Below are 13766 nucleotides of genomic sequence, written 5' to 3'. Positions count from 1 at the left end.
ATAGGATTAGGATTCAAATCGATCAGACAGAACCCAGCAAGAATGAATACCAAAATTGTCTTTCCAAAGCTGAAACCCTAAAAACCATAATTGGGATATATCTGATCACTGACCTGCTTGAATCAAAAATTTGGAGAGCCTCAGTTTGGATTTCGATCAAAGTAATCCTTGCTTCGGTCTTCGATTCCACCTTGAACAGCAAGCGGAATATGAAATCAACAATGAAAAACACAAATGGAAACCGAACGAAGCAGAAGAAAGAAGCTCAAATACCTCAGCCCGAAATCCTTGCTCTGTTCTGGTCTCGAAATCCTTGAGAACGAAGACATTGAAAAACACTGAAGAAACTCAAGAGATCGGAGAGATCGATGGAAAAAGAGAGAGCAAAGAGGTAGAGAAAGAGACAAAGAACAGAAAGCACAAAAAGAATCAGAGAACGGAAGAAGAAGAAGAAGAAGAGAGATCGAAGAGTGGAGATTGGCTCCAAGAAGGTCCTAGAAAAAGTGAAGAGAAGAAAAAAGCCAAGCCCAAGGAGAGAAGAAAAAGCCCAAAGTGAGAAGAAAAAGTCCAGGCCTAACTGACATTGTTCACGGAAACAGTGCCGCGCCAGGCGCTATAATAATATAGTAAATTTGTTATTCTTATCTCCTAATCGAAGCCAATTGGCTTTTGTAGATTAGTCTAGTAGCTCCGTGACATTTCTTGACTACTTTAGCTTTCTCTAGAGTTGTGTAAAATATTTTGATAATCAATGTGCATTAATTCTAACAAAAACACCTGGTTAGCAAAGAACAAACCTATTGCGAGGCAAAGAAGGTACTAAGTCTATCAATGTGCATAAAACGGCTCTGCTCAAATACAATGGTCATAAGTCACATAAACTAGCGGCATATGCATATGAACAAGAAGCTAAGTTAAGACAGTGGTACCAGTTCTTTGCATAACAGCTTACCTATTATTGCCCTTGGTAACAAGCGGCATCTTTCCTGTGGAACAAGACAATTCTTACTTCATAGCACTCAACAGAGCATACCTGACTACCAAAAATCCCAAGATGTTAGACTGGTTGTCACAAGGTCAAGTAAATCGACTTTGCTCAAGATTTCCAAGGCACACATGAAGAGACTTTGACAGCAATAAAAACCATGGACACGCGGTCTAAATATTACAAAGAAAAATAAAGATTTACAGTTTCTAATATTGCATAAACTAGAGTTACAACCATTATTTATTGTCCTGCTTCCAGTTCCCTTGTTGGTTAGTTTCAGAGGTATCACTATATCAGTTCATATGTCAGGTTATGTTATGATCCCCATTCAACAAAAAATAAGCAACCCTGCTCCGAAGGGGATGATAATTTATGCATGTCAGATAACCGCAGACAATGTAATAACAGTAACATGTATATGGCTTCCTCCCCCTTGATATTACTTGCAGTACCATTCAATCCTCAATATACAAAATTGGCCAAGTGACTTCATATGAAAATCAAACTTTGTTTAAATTTCAAAGACCTACCAGTCATTTGTCTCAAAACATAGTATTAGATCAGAGATATATATAGATCGCAAAATTAGACTTTGTTGCAGCGTTAAATCCAAGGTCTCAACACAAGGTTATTACAAAAGCTGAGAAAAATGAAAAAGAAAACAATTAAGAAAAGCAAGGTACACATATAATCATGCATGCATGAACAGCTTTATTCAGTTGCTAACATGTTGGAGCTTTCTTCTCCTCAGCAAAAAACTGCATTGCCGACGTCGAGTAAAACAAGGCTCTCTTCATATGAATCGACAGAGTTGCAATACTTCTTTTGACAACTCTCGGGTCTGTCAATCTTCCCGCTGGCAAGGTCAAGCCAAGCTAATACAGTCTCATAGAAAGAGTACTCTTGTTGTAGCAAGAATACTTCACCGCTCTTCCTAAAACGCAATGGCCTGGGTATCCCTCTTTGTGGACCGAGAGTCATCAATTTATCCCACGATTCCTGCACGCCATACTCTTTTATCACCCATATATCAAGAAAGGGATCATCCTTATAATCCTTTCTACTACTAGTGAAAAGAGCAAGGGATTTTCCGTCCCCTGAGACAGAAACTTTTGATTCGCTTAATAAGAACTGATGCGACCTGATACTCTCCGGCATCATTATCTCGCCAAATGATTCACTTCCCACATCGAATGTCAGTATGAAGGAGCAATCATCATCCCAGCGACGTACAGCCCAGTGAATAGCCCCATTAAACAAGACGTAGGTTATTTTTGAAGATATATCGCAACAAGAAGCAATGGAACCAAGACTTCTCCATGAGCCTGTGGCTAGTGAATAAACCTCAGCTAAAGTTGGTTCGAGACTACACTCGTCGTCATTGGGACTAAAGTGGTCCGGAGTGACAAGCCTAACAACCTTGTAATCACTGGTCAAAGCATCAAACCCGAACCCTATAGTATCGTCAAACGGTCCATGAGATTTGAAGGTAACAGCAGGCCAGGGAAGCATCACTGCCCTTCTTATAGATGGATTCCATAGTATGTAGTTGAAACATTTAGAAAATGTATCATCCGCCAGGCATATCAGTCCGTTACAAACGCCGGCAACACGGAAACGATGGTTGCCCTTTTGTACCATACGTTCAATTTGAAATTCTATCTTGCAGTACTCATCAAAAGCATGGTTATCATGATGCAAGGAGTAAACCTCCTCATCTCTTTTGTCCTTCTTGGAAGGGTGCTTGTAGCGGCCATGGTGCAGTACAAGGTGAGTCCCCTGCTGGTTATTAGCTTTGATTGTACGGTTGATATGGGCGTGGATGAACTTTGAGCTTTTGATCATGGACTTCCATGGTTTGCAGACCGACGTGCATCGTATTAAACACTTGACGGGCAGTCTTAACAGGATATCTGGGATGATATCATCAGGAAAAGAGTTTATTACCATTGCTTCAACTTTCAATTGGTCTACAAGAGACGGAGAAGAACCTAAATCAAATTGGAACCAAATACCAATTAAAAGAGTAATTGGTAAGACGATAGAAATCACAGTTTTTTAACAATCACAGACGCACTGAATATCAGTATTGAGAAGTTTTTGATAGAAAGTATTTGGTAGGATTTGCTTATATATAGAGTACAGTTCCACGATATAAGAGGACGAACATAACTAGTAAATCAAAAAGGTTCAGGAAAAAAAATAAAGGTTTCCTAGTTTAATTCGAATACTTGTAAACCAAGGCAAGAAAAGCCTTATTCAAACTAGGGAAAAAGATTTGACTTGCTTGCTATCAAAGAAGGCCCGGAACTAGTACAAATCCTTACAAGCTGCAAGCTGGTAACCTATTGGGGGAAACTGCGCATCATGAAAATGTAACTGAATGTGCGTGAAAATCTACTCTTCTTCGTTTCAAGAAAACCTGCACCTACGAGAACTAGGGATCTGTGCATCATGGTCGCTGGATCATGTACGAGTTCGAACTTAAGGAAGGCATATCTGTATATCAACTAACAATGGAATATAATGAGCTAGCATTTGACAATTAATTAGCTAGAGTTTTCTCGAGTCACATATCCTGCACAAGAAACAAGTTAAAAAAATAGTAAACTACATATTGGTTACTGACCAAATTTCAGTTTACAAATACATCATTTACACATTATCTTATACATTTAAGAACAAAAATTAACAAATTAGGACAAACTACTGTCCACATATCATCTGTCACTACATATTTTACCAAACTACCATTCACTACATATTTTACTGCTACTATGGATCTGCTACTACCGTGTCGACGAGAGACACGCTACTACCGTGTCAACTTGAGACGTGCTACTGCCGTGTCGACATGAGACGTGCTATTGCCGTGTCGACCGGAGACATGCTACTGCCGTGTCGACCGGAGACGTGCTACTACCGTGTCGACCGGAAACGTGCTACTGCCGTGTTGACGAGAGACGTGCTATTGCCGTGTCGACTGAAGACGTGTTATTGCCATGTAAGAAGGTGCTACTACCGTGTCGACGAGAGACGTGCTACTGCCGTGTTAACAAGAGATGTGCTACTGCCGTGTCGACTAGAGATGTGTTATTGTCGTGTAGGAAGGTGCTACTATCGTGTCGACGAGAGACATGCTACTGCCGTGTGAACCGCAAACGTGCTACTGTTGTGTCGACCGCAGACGTGCTACTGCCGTGTCGACGAGAGACCTGCTACTACCGTGTCGATGAGAGACGTGCTACTGTCGTGTTGACCGGAGACGTGCTACTGCCGTGTAAAAAGGTGCTACTACCGTGTCAACAAGAGACGTGCAACTATTGTGTAAGAAGGTGCTACTGCCTTGTCGACGAGAGACGTGCTACTGTTGTGTAGGAAGGTGCAACTGTCGTGTCGACGAGAGACGTGCTACTGCCGTGTCGACGAGAAACGTGCTACTGCCCTGTAGGAAGTTGCTACTACCATGTCGACGAGAGATGTGATACTGCCGTGTCGACCGGAGACATGTTACTGTCGTGTAGGAAGGTGCTACTACCATGTCGACGAGGGACGTGCTACTACCATGTCATTTTGCGTAAATTTATTTGAAAAAATAAGTATTTTAGTCATTTTGCCTTATGAAAGTCTATATCAAATCTAGTACCATTAGTTTGGGCCTCGGCTTATATCCTAATTTGTACAGAAAATATTAAAAGTGGGGTTTTTTGTGTTTTTAAATTTGGTCATGTGCTATTATGTAATTTTCTCTAAAAAGAATGACTACGTTTGTGCTACCTAGAAAAAAAAAAAAAAAAAAAAAAGGACAAGAAGACCAGGAGGAAATTCTTGAAGACTATGTTGAGGACAACTATGGAGAAAACATCGATCCTGAATGGGTTATTCAGGAGCCACAAGATAAACAACAACGTCTTCCACCGTACACTGATAATGTCTTTGTCCACACCATCATTGGAAGCTGAACAAGATCAATTCTTTGTAAGCGACCAACAATCCTTGCAGCCAGAACCATCATTGGAATATGGACAAGAAGCAGTATGCATACCATTAGAATTATGAACCACTTTTCTTGCAAGTGGACAATAATATGGGACTGCCAACACTGACATTGGAGGTGGCTGAAGCTGAAAGGGGTGAACTAGAACAATAATAAGTTCACCATCAGTTAAGATTTCCTATTACTTCCTTGGCAATGCAAATGAAACTTCTGTTTCTTTCTTTCCATCAACAAGGCTAAACTGGCTGGATAACTCTCTATTCTATAGGACAAGACTATATGTGAAAAGGAATCTATTGCATGCACTACTGTACAGTTCTCAGCTTCTACTGCAACAGGAACAAAAGCATGTTCTAACTAATCTATAGTAGCATCAAGAGTTAAAGGAAAATTTTGAGAAATTTCCTGCATGCTTTTCCCATTTGGCTTTTCACCAGATTCATTGAGGACTTTTTGCTTCATTGTCTAGCCACCCCACCTTCCCTTTCTCTTGATATTCTTTTCATCAATTGAATTCTCTTGCAACGCCCAAGGTTCAGTTAAAAAGAAAGAAAGAAAATCACCCAGGACAGGAAAGCTTTTCAAAAAGAATACCATCAGCTACTTGCTAGCAAAACACCTAGTTAGCAAAGAACAAACCTATTGCGAGGCAAAGAAGGTACCAAGTCTATCAGCATAAAACGGCTCTGCTAAAATACAATGGTCATAAGTCACATAAACTAGCGGCATATGCATATGAACAAGAAGCTAAGTTGAAACAGAGGTACCAGTTCTTTGCATGACAGCTTACCTATTATTGCCCTTGGTAACAAGCTGCATCTTTCCTGTGGAACAAGACAATTCTTACTTCGTAGTACTCAACAGAGCATACCTGACCACCAAAAATCACAAGATGCAAGTTAGACTGGTTGTTTACAAGGTCAAGTAAATCAAATTTCTGGAAATTTGCTCAAGATTTCCAAGGCATGTTACATAGAGAGACTTTGACAGCAATAAAAACCATGGACACGCAGTCTAAATATTACAAAGAGAAATAAAGATTTACTGTTTCTAGTATTTCATAAACTAGAGTTACACCCATTATTTATTGTCCTGCTTCCAGTTCCCTTGTTGGTTAGTTTTAGAGGTATCACTATATCAGTTCACATGTCAGGTTATGTTATGATCCCTGATCAACTAAGGCAACCGAGCTCCTAAGGGGATAATCAATTTATGCATGTCAGATAACTGCAGACAATGTAATATGTATATGGCATCCTCCCGCATTTGATACGAGCAGAACTATTCATTCCTCAATATACAAAATCGGCTAAGTGACTCTGTTTAAGTTTCAAAGACCTACCAGTCATTTGTCTCAAAGAATTTAACAAAACACTACTTTATTAGAAAACTGCAACAGAAGAAAACGTTTATAGAACAAAAATTAAAAAAGCCAAAATGTATCAGTCTGAAATATATAGTTGATACGGATGGAGAGTGCATATAACTTCTCTTCATTCTTCGCATAAAGAAATCTAGTGAAAAATGAACTATTGTATAACTGTAATTGGAAAGTAGCCTGACTTGAATGAAGTAGTGAACAGGTCTGTGCTTCTATAACAACAGTTAATATCAACAAGTTAGAATTGCAGAAACAGTCAATTACAACACCACACTATTATAGTAGCAGTTTCAGTTGCACAATCAGATCACACCAAAGCTGAGTTTTATAGACTTAAAGTTCTTGTTCTCCAAGTTAAATTTACACCAAAGCTGAGTTTAATTTGGTAAGAAATCTGCCTAATGAGACAACACAAGCAGGAAAGACAATCAATTAAGACAAGAAAATGACAAGAAGAAAAAGGAAGAGACTTTTCCAGCATCAACTTGACAACAAAACACCTAGAAGCTAAGTACAGAACCAACCGCTAAACCGCATTGATTGCTCATTCATCACATCATACTCTATAGGTCATGAAGAATTAGAGGCATATGCATTCGACAAGAAACTGATAACAACAGAATCGCCCAAACCGTTTTTTCCAATCAGTAAGAAACACCATACCTCATGTCAAGTAAGAGTTTTAAATTTTCTGCTCACAAGGTCAAGCTAAACTAATTCATAGTGATCTTCAAGTACCAAGACTTCACCTATCTTCTTGAAATACAATGCCTTACGTAGATTCTTTTTTGGTGAAACTTCTGCACTCAGAATAATCAATATATTGTCCAGTACTTGTCCTTGCGATACTCTTTTCTCACACATATATCAAGAAAAATAATGGTTATGAATCTTGCGCCAATCAGTGAATACAGCAATGGATTTCCCATCTCCAGAAACAGATATTTACTATGTGCTTTTTGATCTGTAGCTAAAGTGTGTACCAATAAAGTTAGGTTTTTGCATCAAAAATTTCAAATATTTAAAGGTGCAAAGGTGCATTTGATCAAAGACTTAATAGGTAGTCTAACTAGCGTAATCTTGCCTCAGATTTCAATTCAATTGCTGGATTTTTGACGGAACGAAATTGAGACGAAGACTGGGATTGAGAGATGTACCTTCGCAAGATTCCCGCCATCGCTAGAGCCTTCAGCAGATCGACTGCGCCAATGAACTGAGAATAGGGCTTAAACCCTAGAGGGAAGCGGAATTGAATTTGGGTGTTTGGTGTGAAACTCTGCTTGTGATGGATAAACTGTTCAAAAGGGTAAAGCTTCCCCACCATTCTTTGATGTACGTATCACAGTTTTACTGCCATTGGTAAGTTTAATTGTTTATTTACCCTCTTGTAAGTTTGGATTATTGTTTGTAAACTTTGGATTCACCATGGTTTGTGGTATCCCTGAAGTAATAGATTGATATAGAGGAAAATCACTTGTTTTGCTCCTCAAGATGAACTATGGCTACCTCTTCCAAAAACATGAAAGATATACATTGACACACAATAAAATTGTTCTTTCAAAACAGTAGCAATGTAACATCGATATATTTAACATTCACCAGAAATCCAGGATAGAAATTCAACATTACAGGTGAATATGGAGTACTATTAGGATAAACTGAGTAAGAGATTTTAGAAAGACATCAAGGCAGTAAATAGTGAATTCATATATTCTGATATTAGATAACGCCATCCATGCGTCCATCTTAGCAGTTTTGTCGCATTTTATAGAGAAAACAGACTTGAAACTCAGTAGACAAGACATCCCACCTGCAATAGTAGAATTGAATGTTGTTAGCATTTATGCTTTAGGAACATACAACATATATTTTTCCATATACACATTTGTGAGTGTGTGCGACTGTTTGTCCAATAATCATAATGGTTGCAGGAGTTCAAGTTCTAGTAAATCAGTTTGCAAAGATAACTCATGCAATTTGAAGGTTGATGTAGAATGAATAGTGCTCAAGATTTCCAAAAGTAAAATGGAGATACTTTGACCTGACAAACAAGGGAAATATTTCATGGACATACAGTCTAAACATTAAAATGAATCTGTAGAAATCAGAGATTATGTTCAACAAGTACCATGTCCTACTTTCAGATTTTCACGTTTTTGGTTTTTGAACTGACCCCTTAGCATCTCTGGTCTAATGCTCATTTCATCATGATACGTTATACTAATTGATCTATGCCTATTCAAATGGCAATTTGAGCTATATAGTTCTAATAATTTATAGGGACTACTAGACACCATCAGCTGCTACTTAATATGATTGATTAACGTGGTTAAATTGTGACTATATGAGATATCCTCCTGTACCACCAATGCCTCATCCTGAGTTTACAGCGCTAGCAGACTTAGAAACTAAAGCAGCAAATAAAAAAGGACACTTTGTTGCAATGCAAAAAAGCAAGCAAACAATGTTATTAAATACATGATTTGATGGAAACAAAATCTGAAGGAAATGAAATCACCAATTCACTGCAAAGTATATTAGTTCAGTAAACTTTTTCTATTAGTCCTGCAGACTGCAAGTGTAACTTCCTCTACTTTGGAAAAAAGAAAAAAAAAGATCCTATAAATCAAAGCTCATCCCTTGCAAGAAAACTTACAGTTCCTACACTTAAAATAGAACAGCAAATAGTAACATGTAATATCAAGTACACTGAAGTAGCAGCATCAGTTCCGCAGAGACCACAGTCCACTATATCAGGTAACACGAAGCTGATACCACATAAATCACGAAAGACAAAACTGCAAGTAATAGGAGTAGCACAAATAAGTTTATAACTCATCATTAACCTGTTGCCTTCCAAACATATACTGTATCATTTTTTGCTTTCAAGTTCTTATTTATTGGAGCATGATAGCATCATTCCTATGAAACTAAGAACACACAATGAGCACATAGAACAGAGCACATGTACAGCAAAGAAAGCATTAAACAATGGGCAAAGGTACTAACTAATGAGCACATAGAATATCTTTGTGGAGCTAAAATTCGGCAGTCATAGGTAATATGAAACTAGAAGCGCATGCATTTAAACAAGAAGGCAATAAAATCATAGGATTCCAACTCTACAACTTATCCACGTACCTATTTTTTGCCCTCAGTAAGACACTGCATCCTTCCTATCAAGCAAGACAAGGCTCTCTTCAAAGAAGTCCACAGAACAAACCTGCCCTCCAGAAATCCCAAGACTTTTAAACTGCTTGCTACCAATGTCAAGTGAAACCAACTCACGGTCATCTTCAAGTACCAGCACAACTTCACCAATCCTCCTAAAACACAATGGCTCCGGCAAACTTCTTTTCGGACCTTGTGGAGTGAGAATCATCAATTTGGTCCACGACTTCTCAATGCAATACTCCTTCATTACCCATATATCAAGAAAACAATCAGACTCACTCTTACACCTCACAAACAGAGCAATGGACTTCATATCTCCCGAAGCACACAGCCTCAACTCCACTGACTTCTCCGTCTTAAACCTCTTGGGCAACATTACCTCCCGATACGACTCACTCCCCACATCAAATGCCACAACAAAATAGACAAAATGATCTCCCATCCAACGGAGCGCTAGCCAGTGAAGCGCCCCGTTAACAAAAGCCTGGACCCAGGAGCCCGGCACAACACATCGAGGAAGCACACGAACCAAGCCCCAAGAGCCTGTGGCTAGTGAATAAACCTGAGCTAAAGTCGTCGGGTGTTCATCATCAGGGTGATCCAAAAGAGTGGTCAGCCTCGCAACCTTATAGCTCTTCCCAACAGCATCATAACCCAAACCAACCGAAGCATCATACCCACCGTGTGTCGAAAACCTCATAGAAGGTTTAGGAAGGGTCAAATACTTCCTCACACTCGGGTTCCATATAACAAATGTGTAACAATACCGCCCCAAATCATCAGCAAGCAAAACTAGCCCATCACAAGTACCCACAACACGAAAACACGGGTTGACCAATTCTTCCTTAAGAGCAATCGGAAACTCAACCTTGCAATACTCGGTGACATCATTGCTATCGTAATGCAGAGAGTAAGGGTCTTCTTGAAACCCGGAAATGTGGACTCTCCCAAAGGGTTTGGAAGTGCCTTCACTGTGGACAGCGTGGAGGAGAAGGAGGTGAGGGGTGTTTTGGTCATTGGAATTGAGAGTGTGGGTGAGGTGGGTGCGGATGAAGGTTGGGTTTTTGATGGTGGAGTTCCAGGATTTGGAGACAGAGGTGAATTTGATGAGGGATTTGATGGGTAGTCTGATAAGGATGTTGGGTATGATTCTTTAGGGAGAGATTTGAGCCAGTTTGTGATGACATCAGAGATGGACAGACAAAGCTTAGAGGCGGAAGCAGGGGTCAACAGAGACTTACCTTCGTAGTAGTCCTCCCACATCGTGAAAGAGTGAGTCTTTTGTGTAGACGACGACCTGAGCTGAGAGAGCGCCGTTGGTTTATGGAAATGAGAGTCGGAAAACCCTAGGAACGAGGAGGGGTGGGGTATTTATGTGCTGGAGGAGCCAAAATAAGAAAATGATTTTCTTTATTTCAAAATTGCAAAAGCTTCCCAGTTCCCTTCCCACCATTGTTTCACAAAGAAAAACTGCAGTTTAATGTGGTAATTTTGATTTTGATTTTTGATTTTTTTTATGATAAGGTGGAAAAAAAAACCAAATCCTAAGAGCAAATGCACTCATTTTAGGTGAGTTGGACTAATTCTCAACCCGGGTTAATACACCATTCATTTAAATCAGTTTTTGACTCTCAGCTTGACAATACAACAATTAGATCAATCCAAAAACCAATTGTTATGTACATTATAAAAAAATATTTTTATATTGACATTTGTATTATTTTGGACCAACACCATGTGCAAAATGGTGTGTGTATAAACCCCACAGTTATATTGATCCGAACTAATTCGTGGGTTAAGGATTACCCTATGTATTGGTCGGGTTATATAGGCGGGCTCCATATGGGACCTACGTCTAACCCAGATTAATTCATCACTAGTAGATGGTGTTTTTCGATCCAACCCTCAAATTGCATCGTTGCTGCATTTGCTCTAAGAGAAACTCAAATTTAATGGAGTAATCTTTTATATCAGATCAAATATTAGCTTGACATGTAACGTGACAAATTTGACATATCGTCTAAAATTTGACATTTTGCTTCAACCAATATGTTTAGATTTATTGGTGTCAAATTTTACTAATCAGTTGGTGAACAGTGAATTGACATTGTGGATAGGAGTGTCCAATTTCACATATGAAAGGAAATGTCTTTTGTAATAATGTCATGTCGGTGTCATGTCAGAATTAAAATATGGATTGGAGGAATCTAATATGTCAAAAATAGTTGAACTTGTAAAGAAAAGTAGAGCATGATCCGAAGCTTGAACACCAAGGGAATGACCAGCTTTAGCAATTGCGGTGGTTATAAATAAGTTATCCTCCTGGTCGATTTGGGTGAATGAAATAACACCGAGAAGATTTATCGGATGCTTGATATTTTGGAAAAAGGTAGTAATTCTCCAAGGAACAGAAGCATGTCCATTGATGTAGTTATTTAATTAGGAGTTTGCAGACTCCTTCCACTGTAATATTAGTAAAACCATGAGTCCAAGCTACAAGGAGACCACCACGAAGAACAGTTGCTTCTGAAGAGAGTACATCTGTATAACCTAAGTTTTTTTTTTTTTTATCTTTTTGTTTTTTTTTTTAAAGATGAGGCGAGAATAGGACTAAGGAGACAAAACCAAAGGAACCAATATGAATTTGGACATATATAACCGTCAAAATTAAGGCGAAACCAGCGAAGAAGAGATGAGAAGAAGTGGATGAAAAGGAGGATCCTCGCTTAAATTGTTTTTCCATATCTCAAGTAATTAAGGATCGATCATGGTGACTTGAGTACATAAGTTGACTGAAATGAGTTTCAATTCTCAGTCTTGAAGAGTATATATGCATGCATGAAGACCTCAACCTATACAAGAGTTGCGAGTTTGATCCATGTAAGGATCCGGCTCCTCTAAATTTACACTCTAAAGTTAAGTAAATTTCATAAATTCTCGATCATTAATAGGATCCAATGGTTTAAGCACTATGCCACATCAACTAACATAAACTTTAGATTTTCCTTCACAACTGACGGCAACTTCTACCGTTACCAGCCATCTCTCATTCTCTCTTTGATTTGAGTTTACCCTCTCCGGTTAAGCAATGATTTTCTTGGTCTATTATTCTTAGGATCTGACCAAGGGTAGACCAAGTCTGTTTAAGCATGTTTGATGTGGTGGGTGTTAACCCCAAATTGGTTTGGGTCCTGATCACTTTACCATGAACAATTTCTGCATAATTGATGGATGAGAATAAAAGTTATTCTGTGATCCCATATTCTTTAGCGTTCTAAACTTCCAATATAATTATGTTTCATGATCGAATAAGGGTACCTCCCAATTGTGTAGGCATACATTATTAATCTGAATGCTATGATTTCACTTTTCCATCAATTATAAGCAACATATCGCAGAAAAAGATCTAAAGCTAAATCTTTGATGAACAAGAACCGATCTTCTCGATTGATCTCTCAAATTCATTTCTTGAGAGTTCCCTTCTAATAATTCATAGTTTTTTATGTTGTTTTTGTATTTCATATTGTCAATACAGTCCAGATTCCAGAATTTTGATTTCCTCGATTTCGATCTGTATGCAACTGCTAGTGTTACGTGAAGGAAGAGAGCAATAGCAAGAGAGATAATCGTAGGACTGCGTACTGAGGTTTTATTTTTATTTTTAGAAGAATTATAGAACTGACGTTCCGTTAGCCAAATTGTTATGCTAGATGCTGTGGCATAATTCCAACCATTAAATTCTAATAATGGATTAGATTTTATGAAATTTACAGAAACTGCAGATAACTAACTTTAGAAGATCCTAATCCTCCATGTAAAATAGCTATGTCTTGTTCTTTTGCGCTATTTGCTAACAGTACGTTGGACTGAAAGTTAAAGTGTCACACCCTGGTTCTTAAGTTATTTTACGGTTATTTACTTTAGTGTTATTTTGGTCTTTTATCGTGTTGAGTAACCGTTTACTACTTAAGGACTCTAAAGTTGACTTTTTCTTCCGTTTGGAATTTGGGAAAACTTCCTTCATGAAAGTTGTAGAGGACGTTAAACGGAGTTCGTGGACACGAGGCACGCTTAAAACGGAGTTCGTATAAAGAAGTTATGGTCTAAAAACAAAAATTACTATATTGGTAAAAAGAGGTAAATTCTTGTAGGCTTTATTTTGTGGGTGTTTTAAGTTTGGACCGGGTCAAGAGGGGGTCACAGCCCAGCCACTCTCTCTCTCTCTC

At 38.6% G+C, this 13766-nt stretch overlaps 1 pseudogene across 1 annotated transcript in view; it reads right to left on the bottom strand.

The window, feature by feature from the left end:
* LOC101292394 overlaps nucleotides 1–13766 on the bottom strand; it is a 1325780-nt pseudogene that overhangs the window by 899549 nt on the left and 412465 nt on the right. Inside the window, exons 66-69 of the transcript XR_184374.1 lie at nucleotides 9531–10667; nucleotides 9075–9134; nucleotides 9023–9027; nucleotides 1748–2979 (exon numbers count right to left, since the gene is read on the bottom strand). The product of XR_184374.1 is annotated as an uncharacterized LOC101292394 (transcript). The remainder of the gene's footprint in view (nucleotides 1–1747; nucleotides 2980–9022; nucleotides 9028–9074; nucleotides 9135–9530; nucleotides 10668–13766) is intronic.

The sequence above is a fragment of the Fragaria vesca genome, linkage group LG3, assembly GCF_000184155.1.
Source record: "Fragaria vesca subsp. vesca linkage group LG3, FraVesHawaii_1.0, whole genome shotgun sequence".
Taxonomy (NCBI): Eukaryota; Viridiplantae; Streptophyta; class Magnoliopsida; order Rosales; family Rosaceae; genus Fragaria; species Fragaria vesca.
This window is presented reverse-complemented; position numbering and strand designations above follow the sequence as displayed.